Source organism: Anabrus simplex, chromosome 1, assembly GCF_040414725.1.
Source record: "Anabrus simplex isolate iqAnaSimp1 chromosome 1, ASM4041472v1, whole genome shotgun sequence".
NCBI lineage: Eukaryota > Metazoa > Arthropoda > Insecta > Orthoptera > Tettigoniidae > Anabrus > Anabrus simplex.
This window is the reverse complement of record NC_090265.1, coordinates 262,553,861-262,570,818: the sequence shown is the minus strand read 5'-3', so window position 1 is coordinate 262,570,818 and position 16,958 is coordinate 262,553,861. Positions and strand designations below refer to the sequence as shown.

Sequence of the window (16,958 nt, the reverse complement as noted above, 5' to 3'; positions counted from 1 at the left end):
TAGAAATCCAATCATCTGTAATGGAACTACCACACGCTAACCTCCTAAAACGTACACCAACTTACACATCCCAGTAGACCAATAACTTGCTGGCCACGTGGAGCGCTGCAGTCGCACCGATAAGAAAACATAAGCCGAGCTTCGGATATGTCGAATGCCATTTATCAGAATACCACGCAAGGTGTTCATTCGTATTTTGGGGGTGCGATTAATGGTTGAGAGTAACTTGAATGAAAACCAGAGTGGTTTAAGACCGCAGAGGGGCTGTCAGGATCAGAATTTCAGTATGCGCCACACAACTGAAAAATGCTACGACAGGAATAGACAGTTATGATGTTGTGATGATTCGTAGATCTAGAGAAGGCATATGATAAGAGTACAGAGGGAAAAAATGTAGCCGTACTGAGGGATGGTGGGATTAAGGGTTGATTATTAAAAGCAATCAAAGACATTTATGTTGACAATTGGGCAACGGTGAGAATTGACGGCAGAATGAGTTCTTAGTTCAAGGTACTCACAGGAATTAGACTAGGCTGTGATCTTTCACATTTGTTGTTCATAGTTTACATGGATCACTTACTGAAAGGTATAAAATGGCAGGGATGGATTCAGTTAGGTGGAAATGTAGCAGGCAGTTTGGCATACAGTATGGCCATGACTTGGTCTAAATGCAGATTGTGATGAAAGCCTGCAATCTAATATCTTAGACCTTGAAAATAAGTCCAGTGAGTATGATGTGAAAATGGGCATTTCCAAGACTAAAGTGATATCAGCAGGGAAGAAACGTAAGAGAACTGAATGCCAGGTTGGGAGTAGAAAAGTGGAACAGGTAGATAATTTCTCGTAATTAGGATATATATCCTCCCACGATGGTAGTATAGTAAGTGAGATTGAATCAAGGTGCAGCAAAGGTACTTCAGTGAGTTCGTAGTTGCGATCAACAATATTCTGTAATAAAGGAGTCAGCTCCGAAACGAAACTATCTTTACAACGGTCTGTTTTCAGACGAACTTTTCTGCACGGGAGTGAAAGCTGGGTGGACTCAGTATTATATCTTATTCATAAGTTAGAAGTAACAGATATGAAATTAATGAGAATGATCGCTAGGATGTCACCTTCGACATCGATGCGAAAAGCGGTGTTCTGTTATGATCACCACCAATACTTTTCAGTCCAGTGCGGGACTAAAGGTTGTGCTAAGGACGATTCAAGGTTCAGTGTTTTTTTGTGGACTAAGTTCGATCTTACTTTTCCTCGTAGCACGGTGGCGATGCGTTCACGGACATGGCTTCCGGGTTTACCATTCAAAACTTAATGGACTATGTTCACTCGACAATCCGTACAAGGGGGTAGTACCAAGTTGAAATCGTCCTGTACATGTCGCTGAACAGGAGGCAAGAATCGAACCTATATTCACAGCTATCTGTACCTAACCTCACGCATGTACGTACAGACTAGGGATACCGATGATTCATGGTTAGTCGTTCTCAACATGGCCACACCTGCGATGCAAAAAGTTCGTTACATTCACGTAAAAAGCCAATTATTTGTATGGGGAGCGAAAGCCATAAATCAGGTGGAGAGCTGAAGCAAATGCTTTAAAATTGGATTTCCTCGGGGTTAGATATTATTGGGCCAGGTACGATTAAAACAGCGGTACAAGCCATATCTACCACATCACAGTTCTAATTCGTCTCACTACAGAGATATTTTGGGATGTTGTATGTCTCAATTACACCACAGGGTGTGACAATGTAACACAAGTTCCGTCATTCAAAATATACGGTTACTGCGAGCTCTTTAAACAGAGATCTGAAATTAGAATTATCTGTCTCCAGTTGTAACAGCTGCCCCTGTTCGAAATTGATTCAGCAACATGCCCATTAAATGTGTTTCAACCGAGATGGATAGGTCAATATCTCAGCGCGGTTTACCGCCGCATAAATACTGTTCTTTGCTCGCTTGGGGCAGTATCTCTTTATTCATAAATAATTCCCAAATTTCTTACCTACACATTTTTAGAATATAACACAGATTCCTGAGCAAAAGATTTTCTGTAGCCAGAGGCAAGTGCCACGTCTTCATGATCATATTTCTACAGGGTGTATGTTACCATATTCTCATAAGTGACACAAAAGGGGGGAGGGTAGCACATTTATGGGTTAAAAATTAAGTTTTCAATTGATTTCTGTTTTTCGAATATACTTTTCTCTCTAATCTGGTGAAAAACGTTAGCAATCTCCATAACAGGAAAGTATGTTTGTAAACGTCCATGTATGTAACTCGCTATGTCCCATTCTGTCAAAAGTGTGTTGTTCATTTTCCACAATTTTGATTTTCAACAACGGGTTTCAGTCATGACTGAAAAACCAATTAAGAATTTTGCATGACATTTTTAAATAGTATTGTACTTAATTTTTATTAAGAACATACTCTATGCACTTCTCTTTGATATGCTACATGTAATTTAACGCTTTTTTAGGAAGGTAGATAAGGAAAGATATTTTCTGAAGTAATTTTAGATTATATTGTTATTTATTTATATTTAGCGTATAGCTTTTAGTACCAGGAGTGTCCGAGGACATATTCGGCTTGCCTGGTGCAGATTTTTCTATTATAAACCCATGGGCGACCTGCACGTCTGGGTGTGAGGAGATGAAGATGATAATGAGGTAGTGACAGGGTGAAACCCGGTGTTGGCAGATAGTTTACTCCTGTCGAATGTTATCAAGGAATCTGCTCAGGGTTTAACGTCTCCATCCGACGGAAGAATCACCATCAACAGCGTCATATGCCCTTACACCATATGAACACAGCGGAGAGCTTTGGAATTGAATACAGGATTCTGACACGCAATCTAGCTATTATAAATTGTATACAATCGCCTCTCCTATCCTGCCAGCCAATATTCTGATCGTGAATTATTTCTACCAACGGGGCCGAACCGGCTAATCACGGTGTCTCATCACAGACGTGACGCATTAACGATCATGGCCACCAGGCGCGCTGATTATATTGCTGATAAGGTCTTTAAATCAGTTCGACAAAAGAATCGTGGGAATATTCACATCCCATTTGTCCGGAAAACAAAAGATGCAAATTTGATAAAATGTTTATAGGTAATATGCAGGCTTCTCAAATATAAGAGCATTATTTCAGGAACGGTAATGTGTATGTTAAACATGCATAATTTTGTTCCGATAGCATTTCTAGTTGTTGAGCTATAAACACATTTAAGTTAGCGAGTGTTGTAGGCCTACCTCCCCTTTCGAAAGCTAGCATCACTTCTGTCAGTGACGAGTGTGCAACTTTATGGAATCTGCCTTATACAGACATCACTGGTACCGTGGAAAACCCCCCACAGGGTTTCAACGTGGACCGGAATGCACGTGTTAACATCATGTAAAAACTTAAGAAACGTTAGAACTATAGACGTCAATGCCTAAGTCCTAATTGCTCCCAAATCACACCGAGCGAAGTGGTCTTCCGCTTTCAATTTTTAACGAAGTGTTTCTTCGTAATGAAAGAGTGTCCAGGGGCTTTCAATTCGAGTACTCATTCGTTTCTCTATGTTTTGAACTTTAGAAGTTATATCTCTCTATCATTTTCTCATTTATTTTTACCATTTGTTTTACGTCGCACCGACACAAGCAGGTCTTCTGGCGAGGATGGGATAGGAAAGGGCTTGGACTGGGAAGGAAGCGACCGTGGCCTTAAGATACAGCCTCAACATTTGCCTGGTGTGAAAATAGGAAATCACGGAAAACCATCTTCAGGGCTGCCGACAGTGGGGTTCGAATACTCTCCCGAATACAAGCTGACAGCTACATAACCCAAACAATGTAGACAACTCACTCGAACGTTCCTTCAATCCTGAGGCCGTCGCCGTCCTGCGTGGGCCGATGACCTAGATGTTAGGCCCCTTTAAACAAGAAGAGAAGCGTCCTTTGTGGTCTTCTGCCAGACGAGTTCCTTGCAGGGGGAACATTTTTGTCATGTGTTTTACGCAGTCTGTCCAACGTGTAGGAGCTCTTCTTCCACGTTCCCTCTTTTCTGGCACATTTCCTAATATTATGAGTCTTTCGAGGCTCCTTCCGCCACGTCGCGTGCTGTGGCCAAATAATTGGATTGTTCGCAAACTGCCGATAAGCTGGTACTGATGCTCAGCTCCTCCAGGATGGACTTTCTGTTGCGAAGTACTGTCCATGGTATGCGAATCATTCTTCTACAGCAAAACATTTCAAAGGAGTTTATCTTTCTCGAATCTCCAGCTCGCAAGGTCCAGGTTTCAGAATACTAGTGTCTGCACTGGTATAACTTTAAGCATTACATAAATGGAGCGATCCCTTCAAATATGAGACAGATGAATCTTGATGTTCTTGAGCATGGCAACCCTCCTCTTGAACTCAGCTGTTAGTTAATATTGCTCCAAGGTACAAAATTTGAGAAACAATAACCATTTCTCTGGAGGCGATGATTTCGGTTAAAATATCGGCCCTGTCAAGGATCATTATTTTGGTCTTTTGAATGTTCATCTGCAAGCCCAGTTTGATGATCTAATTTCTGACAGCGCCCAGGAGCCCTGTCATATCTCTATTACCCACAGCGACGAGTACCATGGCATCTGCATATCGGAGATTAGATATTTTTCTTCCTCCAACAGGAAATCTACCATGCCAAACATATCGAAGAGCACTGGTGACAGTCTACAGCCTTCATGTACACCCCTTTGTGTTTTGAAGTCTTTGAACATCTTACCATGTATTCTGACAGCTGCTGTGTTCCGTTCACAGACACTTTTTATCATCCAGACAAGATGTTTTGGAACTCCCATTCCCAGTAATATATTTATTACATTTTCCGCCACTGCATTCGAAGGTTTTTCTATAATTTAGTAAGTAGATTGTTATAAGAAGCTGGAATTCCTTCCTCTTTTCTGTTAGCTGTCGGATGTTCAGCAGCTGCTCTCTGGTGTCTTTCCCTTTGATGAAGCCAGCTTGTTCAGTAGAAATTTGTGAAGGTAGGTAATGCTGAAGCCTCTCACTCAATACATATAAAATGACCTTGCCGCCATATGAGATAAGGGATAACATCCTGTAGTTATCACATTTCGTTGTGAAGCCCTTTTTACGCAAGGGAATGGTCATTTGCCGTTTCCCGATATTTTCTTGCAAATGGGACAGGCATTCGGGGGGCATGATTAACATGAACAAGGGCGTGTAAAATGATGAACAACTATTAATGCAAACATTTCTATATATTAACAATATTCACAAACAGTAAAACAGAACAATAAGAGAACTTGTTGCTCAAGTACATTTTCTGAATGAATGTTATGTACGGAGCTTTCAATAATATTCACAAATAAACAGAAACATACAACTTGATTAATAAATATAAATACACGAGTATATTGATGGAAAGTCGTATGTACGGAGTTATAAAAAATAACCACAAGTAAACAGAAAAGGTAGAACGTGCTTCACAAATACATTTTATGAATAAATGCCCTAATAGTGTGCATTGTTCATTTCATGATAAGAAATGTGAAAAGCTCTACTACTTAGATCTACCGCCTTACCAGTCTCCATTACGAAATACAGTTCTCTGAAGGAATGCCCGGTTTCTAATCTCATTTGTTGATGTAAAATCATCTGCCACCTTCTCCAGATCTAACGCATCAGCAGCCTCCTTGTCTATATGCCGAATTCCACGTTTCACTTTTGGGGGACAAATGGCCACTCTGTCTGCCTCCAAAATCATTTTGGAGGGGGGCAGAAAACGCCTTGCCCTCTCCACCCCCACCCCTGAGTCGGCGCCACTGTCTGCGATAATTTGAGCACCAATACTAATCGTATCTTTCAATAATTCAGCTGTTATGTTGTCAGAATCAGCTACTTTATGTGCCTTCTGACAAACGGTTGCCTTTTCTATCCTTTGACGTAAGATATCTGATTTTATCTCGAAGCCATTCCTTTCAGTCGTCATTCAATGTTTTTTTTTTTGCTAGGGGCTTTACGTCGCACCGACACAGATAGGTCTTATGGCGACGATGGGATGGGAAAGGCCTAGGAGTTGGAAGGAAGCGGCCGTGGCCTTAATTAAGGTACAGCCCCAGCATTTGCCTGGTGTGAAAATGGGAAACCACGGAAAACCATTTTCAGGGCTGCCGATAGTGGGATTCGAACCTACTATCTCCCGGATGCTAGCTCACAGCCGCGCGCCTCTACGCGCACGGCCAACTCGCCCGGTCAATGTTCTTCCTCTTCCTTGTACACTTCTTCACAGTACTGATACCATCTACTCAAGACAGCCTCAAAATAATGGCTATTTTCACTATTAGTATAATCTATGGACTGCACTCGAAGTTCGTACTTATTTGACAGCCGCTTTACTTTGTGGAACAGATGACGATGAGCATGAGCTTCAATTTCTTCACAGATTCTGATAAATGCTTATGCTTGTCTTCACAACAGTGATGCTGAATTTCACGACAGAGTGCATCATATCTGTGTTGGTTTTGCATACCTGTTTCTCTGAACTGTTTCCCCTGTTGTATGAATTTCCAGGTGTGATCCTTCAACACCTAACGACATTACTTTGTTGAAGAATAGTATTTGATTGCAGTTGTAATTATATCCTATTTGAAGTTTACCCATGTTCATTCAGCATTAGGTCTGTGGTCCATAGCGGAGTTCACAAGGATACTTTGTATTTTCTCACCAAATCTTCTTTAAGTTTCTTCCTCTAACAAGCAAAACGGTGAAACTTTCCCGAGCTCTAGCTTAACGTGTTGGTGGTCTGTTCCAGTCTGCACCGGGATACATTTCTGTATTAATAACAGAAGATTTTTGATCGCTTGCTGACCGGAATAAATTCTGATTCGTATGGAGACAATCAGGGGAATACCATGCAAACGATCGGCGGAAATGGTGTTGAAATAGCGTGTTGGTTGCATACAATTAATTCTTGCTACACGCAGAACTGTAGCAGCCTCTCACCACGACCATTTCTTTGCTAGTTGTTGTACGTCGCACCGACACAGATAGGTCTTACGGCGACGATGGGACAGGAAAGGGCTAGGAGTGGGAAGGAAGCGGCCGTGGCCTTAATTAAGGTACTTGCCTGGTGTGAAAATGGGAAACCACGGAAAACCACTTTCAGGGCTGCCGACAGTGGGGTTCGAACCTACTATCTCCCGAATACTGGATACTGGCCGCAATTAAGCGACTTCAGCTATCGAGCTCGGTCACGACCATTTCGCAGCCCAATGCCGTAAGATCCATCGATGTGTCCAAGCTCACTCTTAGTGGATATTTATCTAACCACTTATTTTCATTTACCACTAATCTGCACTTAGGGCTGTAGCCCACGTGGCTGACTCCCCATAAATTGTTTATCTAGTCTTTTATTAAACAATTTCAAGTTAGATATTTATCGAAATTATACCAACCAATAATTCCTCTTCCAATAAAATAAAATTTGCCCCAATTTGTCCATTTGAATTCCAACTTTATCTACTACGTTCACCGGACAAAACATTACTCACCCTAGTGCGCACGCACATATGGATCGTTGAGCCAGTACAGATGGCACAGCGAACGAATCCCATGCCCAGCCGCACACGCACTGCCTCTACGTGAGCATAAGGCAGTAGCGATCAGTGAGACACTGATGTTTCAAGCGGACAGGGTACGTCTACACGGGTAGATGTGAGGATGTGACGCGAGTGGCAAAGAGGGGCAATCGTATTTGGCCGTGCCTCATGGCCATACGGTGCGTGAAGTTGCTGGATTTCTTGGTGTTTCGCAGCGGACTCTTCGACGTGTCTACAAGCGGTGGTGCACGACACGAGGCCACGAAACACGACGTCAGAATTGTGGTGGGAAAGTTATCGTGACTGAGAGTGACCGGAGACGCGTTTCACGGCTTATGAATCAAAACCGCTGCCAAACCCGACAGGGATTGCTGCAGTCAGTAAATGAAGATACGTCTCTACCTCTTCGCGAGAGAACATTGCGACGGGAACTGCATGCAATGAACATCTGAAGTTGGTAATCTTGCACGAGGCCATTGCTCACAGAGGCACATAATGTTGTGCGCCCTCAATGGGCTAGAAATCATCGAACATGGACAGTAGCTTACTGGCGGAACGTAATGTGGTCTGACGAATCACGCTTTTGTCTGTATTCCAATGACGCACGTCGTCGAGGTCACCGAAGGCCAAATGAAGCCTGGATGAGTGCAAGGTCAGGTTCAAGCCGGAGGTGAGTCTGTGATGTTTTGGAGGTGTTTTTCGCACCATGGATTGGGCCCGCTCACTGAGGTGACCACTAACATTAACCAGCATGTTTATTTAAATATTTTAGATGATTAGGTGTTGTCTTTCAGTCAACATCTGCATGACGAATATGCTATTGACACTTTTGTTTTTCAAGATAACAGCAAAGTTCATCGGGTTGGACGCATATCTGACTGGTTTTATGAACACTTCCCCACCTTGATTGGCCTGCAAAATCACCTGACTTGAACCCTATTGAAAATCTGTGCTTTCCTATTGGAACAGCGGGTAAAACGCCGACATCAGCATCCCCGAAATTTGGTGGAATTGTCCGAGCAAATCCTCAGGGAGTGGCTTAACCTGCTCAACCTTGCGGACTTGCTTCCTAACCGAATCCAGGCAATTATCAAGTTCAGGTACGGAGCTACACGGTATTAAATGATGCGTGTAATGATTTCCCCAGGGCTGACACATGTTTTTGTCTGGTGGGCTTACAACCGCTAAATACCCTCATAACCATGTGAAGAGATTTATAACTTTCATTTACAACCTGGTTAATGTGATTACACCAATGAAAATCTCTTCTTATGTTAATACCTAGGTACTTGCAGTAATCTCCATGTGGCACACAATAATTAAAACTGAGGGGACTTTCCCGCGTGATCAAATTAACAGCCTGACTTTTCACCTCGTTTATCAGCAAAATCACAACTTTGTCGAGGTCTTGTTGCAGTCGCTCACAATGATGTAACTTATTTATTACTCTATGCAGCATAACATCATCCGCAATCTGTATAACAGGAATCACTTACAGGCCAGGAAACTGTACGGCAATTACCCCGGAGTTGAACTGGGTAGCCCGAGATGTCGGAATGTGCTACGGACCATTGCAGGCAGCGCTACTGGTCAGTCAATGCTGTACGAACATCGGCTTACATTAACTGTTAGTGTTTTACGTAATTGTGGTAGAGAAAAGTTGATGTTAGTCAAGGCTGCTAGTCTCATGTAAGGCTTTGATTATATAATGAAAAAGAAAAAAAGAAAGAAAAAAAAAGAAAGAGCAAAGCAAAGCCGTCTCCGTGCAGGCACTGAAGACACTTTGAGTAGTGGAAGGTAAAATGTTCACTATTTGTAACCTCAGCCCTATTAGCGGGATAGTTTAGTTAGATCTATGCCCAGCCACGTTTGGCCCCAGGGATCAACGCAGTTTTTTTTTTTTTTTTTACAATTGGCTTTACGTCGGACTGACACATAAGTCTTATGGCGACGATAAGATAGAAAAGGGCTAGGAGTGGGAAGGAAGCGGCCGTGACCTTAATTAAGGTACAGCCCCAGCATTTGCCTGGTGTGAAAATGGGAAATCACACGGAAAACCATCTTCAGAGCTGCCGACAGTGGGGTTCGAACCCACTATCTCCCGTATGTAAGGCTCACACAATGTAATAGTCCCCTTTGGTGTAGGATGAGTGAACCTCAAGGTGATATTGGCATGTGCCTTTACAAAAGCGAAAATCTCGTTTCGAAATTTTCCGACTTTTTAACGGGTAACTGAACCAGTCTTTCTGGGTGAACCGAGCACGCATTTCCTATATTAACTATTTAGGGAAGTACGGAGAATCAGTGCAGGTCTCAGGTAGGGACACCGTGGTCATAACTCACGCCCCTGAAGAGTCATCGTTAGTCGCTTCTTACAAAAGAGGAGATATTCGTAACGTGCATGCATCTGTGCTCCTACCCACCGGGGGAATAATGTGCATCTAACGCTCCTTTTATTACCGGTGTAAGGAGATGCTGGAATTTTCCACTCATAAGATGACCATTGCTGTGGAATAAATACTGGGATCTTCAATTAGTTCTCATCACTAGTCTACACTATGATAATATACTTTAATAGACGTCCTTCAATAATGGTTACACAACTGTTCGTACTGAAATGGCTTACACACCGAATGATTTTATTTATGATTTAGATGGAATTGAACTTTTGTGATCATTGCAGGGATTCGTTCTTCATTCGCTGCTCATGTTGCAAGTTAAATTTCTGGTCTGATGATCGCTTTGTGAAATATAACTCTTATCTCTACAAATCAATTTCCTATTCGGGGGCCAATGCTTTTCGCTCCACTCAACGTTCGTGCTCGGCTATGGGGATAAAGATGGGCTGTATCTTCGAAAATGAATCTCTCCGAATGCCCACGTTGCATTATGACGGAAATGGGAAATGCAGTGGTGCAAACTGCTAGGTGGTCCAACTCCCATGGAACCATCCATACCACCGCCGAGCGGTGAGCGGTTAAATGACAGTGACAGATGAGTATGATGAAACCGAAATATGGCTATACCGTATTAATTACGACCGTGTTCTATTCTCCTGGGCGAAGGGGAATGCTAATTCCAGCTACGATACCTGTTATATTTACTGCAGCTCCTGGGGTTTGGTTAAGTAAACATATAACATGATTTCCTGTCGGGGCCATAGAAAGATTTTTAAAATTAAAAAACTTGATTCCATACACTACTAATTGAAGTTATTGGTTACGATATTAAATGTCTAACATCTTCCCACCATATGGATGTCCGCAGAATGACTCTGAACTTTGTCATAGGAAATAATGAAAAATTCAACGATGTAGATAGCACAGTTCTTTGTTCGTTATCCTTTTATTTCAAAAACATGGAAATAAGAACATACTATTTATGATTCCAAATTAATTGTTTTCAATATTGCTAAATGTTAGTGAACCCGACGTGGTCTAGGTCCTAACCATTCCCGAGAATATCAATCGAGTTCAATTTCTGTTTAGAAGTTTTAGCCTAAACGTTTAATTGCAATTGGAAGTTGTTATGAAAAATAAATCTTTGTGAGTGTAATTTGTACACTGCCTGACAAAACTATTTAAGCACTCAGGAAGAGAGGAGGAAACGAAACGAAAAGGCAATGAGAGGGCATGTGGTGTCATTTCAGTGATTACAAAATCGAGTCAAATTTTCAACGAACTTGACAGTACGAGCCCATTTATCAGTTTGATGTTGCACCCCCTCTGTCCTGGATGCAGACACTGATTCGGTTGGAAAGGATGTCATAAAGCCGTTGTATCCTCTCCTGAGGAAAGCTGGCCCACACCTGTTGTAAATGGTCCTTGATATCCTGGATACTGACACTGGGACGGAATTGACGTCCGAGCTGGCCCCACACATGTTCTATCGGGGACAGCTTTGGGGATCTTGCTGGCCACGGGAGTACTTCAACACCACACAAACAGCTCATAGAGACAGTGCTGTGTACGGACGAGTACTGTTCTGTTGAAAAATGGCACAACGATACCGTCGCGTGAGAGACAATACATGAGGACGTAGGATGTCCGTGACGGACCGTTGTGCCGGCAGAGTGCCTTCAATCACTGACAGCTGAGTCATACCCGATGGCTCCCCACCCCACGACGCCAGGAGTAACATCGCTGTGCCTCTCGAAAACATTGGAAGAATGGGACCTCTCCCCAGGTCACCGCCATACTCGCAGACAATGGTCATCCGGGATAGTTGTAGCACCACGATTGATGGCTGAACACTATGAGACGCCATTCATCAGCAGTCCATACCTCCTGATCACGGCACCACTCCAAACGCAGCCGTTTGTGTTGGTGGTGTTAACGGCAGCCAATGCATGGGACGGTAATTCCCTAACCCAACTGCCTGCTAGTCTCCTAGCAATGGTGCAATGGTGGTCGAACGGAACCTTGACGACGAGTATGCCTGCCCTCACGTTCCCATGCAGTCCAATATCGGGCCACTATCACATTCGAAGGCCCAAAAATCTTTATATTGCATGATTCGATCAGCCGCCCAAATGAAGACCTACAATGAGGTCCCTTCCAAACTTTGCCAGGTGCTGATAACGCTGACTCACAGGAGTACGCGGCATTTCCGTGTCCTTCATACTGATGACTCGACAAATGACGCTGTTCACGGCACTCAATCGCCTTTCTCTGAATGTGGTTTGGCGACCACTGAATCCCTAGATTGTGCCAAGCATTCAGAACCTGAGACGAGCGCTCATGCAATTTTCCTCTCCACATTCTATTGCTGTGCTCCACTTCATGTGAGACTGCTTGGGACCATGTGATTTAACATTATTGCTGGGCTGGGTGGCTCAGGTAGTTGAGGCGCTGGCCTTCTGACCCCCAACTTGGCAGGTTTGATCTTGGCTCAGTACGGTGGTATTTGAAGGTGCTCAAATACGTCAGCCTCGTGTCGGTAGACTTACTGACATGCACAATAACTCGTACGGGACTAAATTCTGGCACCTCGGCGTCTCCGAAAACCGTACAAGTAGTCAGTGGGATATAAAACAAATAACATTATCATTATTATTTATTGATTAATATTATGTAGGGGCTCCCTGGCCGAGGCGGTAAAGACGAGCTCGGTTCGCCCGGAAGGACATGGGTTCGAATCCCCGTCAGGAAGTCGTAAAATTTAACAAACGAGATTTCCACTTCCGGAGGTGCATATGGCCGTGAGATTCACTCAGCCTACACCAAAAATGAGTACCAGGTTAATTCCTGGGGGCAAAGGCGGCCGGGCGTAGAGCTAACCACTCTACCTCATCACGTGCCGAGGTTAACAATGGTGGAAGCCTTTACCTTCCACTCCTCCAAGGGCCTTCATGGCCTGTACGGAGGTGACTTTGCTTTGCTTAATATTATGAATAGTTTTGGCTCTGAGTAATGAAGATGGACACTGCCACTGATACTTCCATATAACCAGTGAAGTAGAGGAGAGACGGATGTGGCCACGTGGTTCTTAAAGCATTGATAGTTCTGGCTGTGAGTTATTAAAACAGATATTGCCATGTGATACTTCCATTTAATCTGTTAGTGAAGTTGCGATCCTCTTGAATAGAGACGGTTTATTGTTCTTAACATCATCATTCATACACTATTGGTTTTGGCGGTGTACATTCCGCCGACTCCGTGGTGTAGGGGTGGCGTGCCTGCCTCTTACCCGGAGGCCCCGAGTTCGATTCTCGGTCAGGTCAGCGACTTTTACCTGGGCCTGCTGGCCTTATAGTCCTGTGTAGAGATGGGCAAAAAATAACACAGCAGTTAATAAGCAGTTTGGCCTATGCCGACAATATGATTTTAATGGCAGATTGTGCTGAAAGCCTGCAGTCTAACATCTCGGAACTTGAAAATAGGTGCAACAAGTATGGAACTGTTCCAGACTGGGAGCTGATCTTTAAATGAACAGAACGCCGGAACATCCTGTTCCGAAAGAACAGTGCTCCGTGTCGCCTGCACTCCAGCGAGATTGGTCTAGCAACATCCCATTCCGAAGAAACAGTGTTCCGTGTCGTCTGCACTCCAGAGAGGTAGGTTAGCATTGTAACTGTTCGCTCTCCTCATCAAGACACTTGGGGAGATGAAAGTTATCACCTTGGGACACATGAATATCAAATAAACTATATGTGGCTTGCCCGCAAATTGCCACGCAAATAGAAACAATTAACATTCCATGGTTTCCCATTTCTCTATGTGATGTTTGGGCGCCAGGGTCACAGTTTTAAACAAAACTGTAAACCAAAATTTATATTTACTAGCATAGAGACTTATACTTAAATCACAGCTGTAGGATTTTAAATAATTAACCATTAAGTATCGCTTAAGAAAGAAAATTAACGCAATATAAAATATAAATTAATTTATTATACAAAAAAAATAGATAAATCGGAAAAGTTCCTTAAAGCGTGGAGGAATTTAGAATTTACTTTACTGAATTTACTAATTGCTTGCTTTATCTAATTGAAGCTCACCAATTGCAGCTTCCGTTGAAGTCATCTGGTTTCCGTGGTTACTCGTTCTCTTCTTCTCGATGTAGAATTTGCTCCATGGACATCCTTCCTTCCTTCCTTCTCTGATATGGTACGGGCTATCTGGACTAGCACTTCCTAATTGCCTAGTCTTTAAATTAGACATTGGCCCTATACTTGTAAAAGCTGATCAGCGTTGATCGTATGAGGAAAAAATTCAGAGATATGAATTTTTCCATGTTAGTAGAAATCTCAATCCAACTGAGCTATACTATTTATACGGTACAGACTTGTACCAAATTCCATGGACTTGAACTAAACATAGTTCTTCGTCCAGAGGATTTACTGAATATAACACAAGCCGTAAGCTTGTTTCGTCTCACGTAGATCCGATAACATTACCGCAGCTGAGTAAAGTGTTGAAGCGATAACACATTGTACAAAAATAACTATGTCGCGGAGCGACCACACACTGTTTCAAAAATCAATAACGTCGTTCACAGTAGATGTTCTAATAGTAGATCGGATGACAGCAGAAGTAGTAGTTAGGTGCCGTTCTCGTGGTGAGAATCTCTATATATCCGGGCTCACCCCCACTCTTGGTAACAGTTCAATCTCAAAACTCATACACAACGAAGTATCTGATTCGTAGACCGAATTATCAACTCCCCTTCTCTTCTTTCTTGACAAGTCCAGTAGGCGTGGCGATGGTGTAGCTGACCAGCTTGCAAGCCTCGCGCGTGGGTCGCTGTTTACTAGCCTTGGCTCATGAGTTAAACCAAATACTTTAATATGATAATACCGGACAGCTTGCTGTTTTCAGTGAGAAAGTCGATAGTGCTGCTACCTACATGGCTTGGTGTGACCAACTCTTCAATAACATATTGTCATCTGTATGATTCTTGGCGCATTCCAGTGTTGTTTATAATGTATCTGTGTTTGTCACTAAATAATCTTATATTGTAGTTATATTCCAAGAAAAGTGTTATGCGCTGAACAAATTACCCACAAGCTAATGGGCATGGGAACTGATAAGGACAGCAAGTATTAAAAAAGTTATGACCTCGCATCTGTGTTGAGGTTACATTCTATGAGCCTTATATTAAGAAAATCAATCAAATAATCCACTGAAATGTTAGTGGGACGTAAAAACAATAATATTAACATATACGGAACTCTAGTATATTCAAACTTGAGGGTCCACATTGTTAAACAGTACCATAAATTTCACAAACGATAACTTGTGGGCCTGTAGCGTAATGGTTATCGCGGTAGTCTTGAAATTGAAAATTGAAGGCCACGAGTTTCGAATCCAGTCATTTTTTTACTATAAAATAATAATAATAATAATAATAATAATAATAATAATAATAATAATAATAATTTTCTTTACGTCCCACTAAGTACTTTTACGGTTTTCGGAGACGCCGAGGTGCCGGAATATAGTCCCCCAGGAATTCTTTTACATGCCAGTAAATCTACCTACACGAGGCTGACGTATTTGAGCACCTTCAAATACCACCAGACTGAGCCAGGATCGAACCTGCCAAAATTGGATCAGAAGGCCATCGCATCAACCGTCTGAGCCACTCAGCCCGGCGTAAGAAAATTCTTCTTCTTTATCTGTTTACCCTCCAGGGTCGGTTTTTCCCTCGGACTCAGCCATGGATCCCACCTCTACCGCCTCAAGGGCAGTGTCCTGGAGCTTCAGAATCTGGGTCGGGGGATATAACTGGGGAGGATGACCAGTACCTCGCCCAGGCGGCCGCACCTGCTATGCTGAACAGGGGCCTTGCGGGGGCATAGGGAGATTGGAAGGGATAGACAAGGAAGAGGGAAGGAAGCGGCCGTGGCCTTAAGTTAGGTACCATCCCGGCATTTGCCTGGAGAAGGATGGCCACTTCCAGGATGGCTGAGGTGGGAATCGAACCCACCTCTATTCAGTTGATCTCCCGAGGCTGAGAGGACCCCGTTCCAGCCCTCGTACCACTTTTCGTTTTCGTGGCAGAGCCTGGAATCGAACCCGGGCCTCCGGGGGTATTAGCTAATGACATGAACCACTACACCACAGAAGCGGGCAAGACAATTATTTCAGTGTATTACAGGCATAGGCTTGAGTACCAGTCCAACTAATTTAATACGTGTGTATGGTAATGCTTCATGCATAAATTTGTGAAAGAGACTTTAGGGAATTCTGAACACTTCTTCCTTGTCAAGAACATCCTAGTTCACTCACCGTAACCCCAATGTATTATACATACTATGTATTTCTGTCTTCAGAGGTAAAACAGAAAATTCAAAGTACAGCAAAAACGAGAGAGCAGCGTGAGCTGAGTTCTCCTGTAGCATTCGGGAAGATCGGCCGTATCGAAGAAGAAGAAGAAGAAGAAAAAAAAGAAGTCAAAAGAATGGATCAAAACTCCTGTTCCTTAATTACAGCTTCTCTTTCCAAAAATTGTAATAAATCATGGATGTTCTTAAGTTATCTGCCCGCTCTGGCGCTTTGGCTGAATGGTTAGCGCTTCGTGCCCCCAGTTTTTATGATGCCTTTATTCTTCGGAGTGTTGGATCTCTTCCATTTCCCTACTGATAAGTGTTAATAGAGGATGGCTGGCCAGTTGTACTTCCTCTTAAAAATAATGACCACCACGGAAAGGTCAGCGTACTGGCCTTCGGTTCAGAGGACCCTGGTACGATTCCCGACTGAGTCGGAGATTTTATTCGCGTCTGTTAATTCCTGTAGATCGGGGGCTACGGATTTGTGTTCGTATTCATACGCATCTTCAAATATATACAACACATCACACGGGAAACAACCACAGAAACACGAGGTAGTGAATATATATCCCTCCACATACGATTGGTGGT

The 16,958-nt window shown here is 43.0% G+C and overlaps 1 protein-coding gene across 1 annotated transcript in view; it reads right to left on the bottom strand.

Moving 5' to 3' along the window:
* Positions 1–16,958, bottom strand: part of LOC136886580 (protein timeless homolog) — a 666,887-nt gene that overhangs the window by 114,647 nt on the left and 535,282 nt on the right. The window lies entirely within an intron of this gene.